The sequence below is a fragment of the Rattus rattus genome, chromosome 12, assembly GCF_011064425.1.
Source record: "Rattus rattus isolate New Zealand chromosome 12, Rrattus_CSIRO_v1, whole genome shotgun sequence".
Lineage (NCBI taxonomy): Eukaryota > Metazoa > Chordata > Mammalia > Rodentia > Muridae > Rattus > Rattus rattus.
In genome coordinates, this window is record NC_046165.1 from 31799271 (window position 1) to 31800414 (window position 1144).

The following is a 1144-nucleotide window of genomic DNA, read 5'->3' on the forward strand; positions in this document are numbered from 1 at the left end:
CATAGTTGAGAAATTATATATGTTTTAAGTCATGTATCTAGAGTTCTTTCCCACAGCCTTAAGGATTTTCCTGAGGGTCCTAGTGTTTACTATTTTTACTGAGACCATCAAGTCTCCTGGATTTGTGGTGTCTCTGATTATCATGGAGTCATTAACATTAACAAAGAGGCATTTCTTGAATGAGGAAGGTAAAATACAATATTATGCAAGCAATTCCTAATTTGCAGCAGCCATAGACACAAGTGGAGACTCACACCCACCGGCCCTGCCCCAGGGTCAGGAACTGTCATTCTGTCCCTAAGAAAGTCATGTTAAACCCAGCAGGACTCTTCGATCAGGCCATTTTGTTATAGACCCTTATCCTATACTATAAGAATCTTCTCTGGCTCAAAATTTTCTTAATCCAGCTGTCCCTAGAGGTGTTGCAGGTATGGCTGCTCTGTCACTTGTATACAAGTAGGCAGCATTGTTCTGACCTACAAACATCTGATTAGTAGCCTGACATTCCCTAAATAAAGCTAGCCAGAGTTGACCATGAGTCATGACTAACTTGACCCCTGCCTGCTGCCACAATGCATTAGTGAGGCATAGCACTTCTGCGACCACTCCTGAGATGATCCCAAAAACCCTGAGTAGCACTAACTGAAGCAAGTTACTGGTGGAGAATGATGGGGTTCAGGAAATTGCCACACAAACCACGCATATGTTAATCTCAGAGCAGTGGTAAGAGTTTATTGAATGCACACCATAATACTCCAGGACTGCACAACAAGATTTGGAAGCCTAATTACAGTGCTAGTCTGCTCTTAGGGTAGGGTTTTGATAGGAAAAAGGAGGCTCAAAAGTTTAAAGGTCAATGACGGGAGCAGAAGGCTTACTAAGCACAGTATTATTAGCTAACCTTTAAAATGATTGGTGCTGAGTAAGGTGGATGGGTGGTGAACAGGGGAACTTCAGAACACTGAGATAACCAAACATGAGTATTATAATAATAACTTTTTGGTGTATTACTAGAAGCCTTCAGTGTCAGCCACAAAAACCATAGTCAGCTCATATATAGGTATAGGAAGGGCTGCCTGGTGGTCAGATCTGACTCAAGATATTTTAGACATAACAGTTCATATTAACCTTTGATTTGATGGGT

General features: G+C 41.5%; 1 pseudogene; it reads left to right on the forward strand.

Moving 5' to 3' along the window:
• The first annotated feature begins 406 nt into the window (after positions 1–406).
• On the forward strand, positions 407–506 carry LOC116914149 (annotated as a pseudogene).
• The last annotated feature ends 638 nt before the right edge of the window (positions 507–1144 follow it).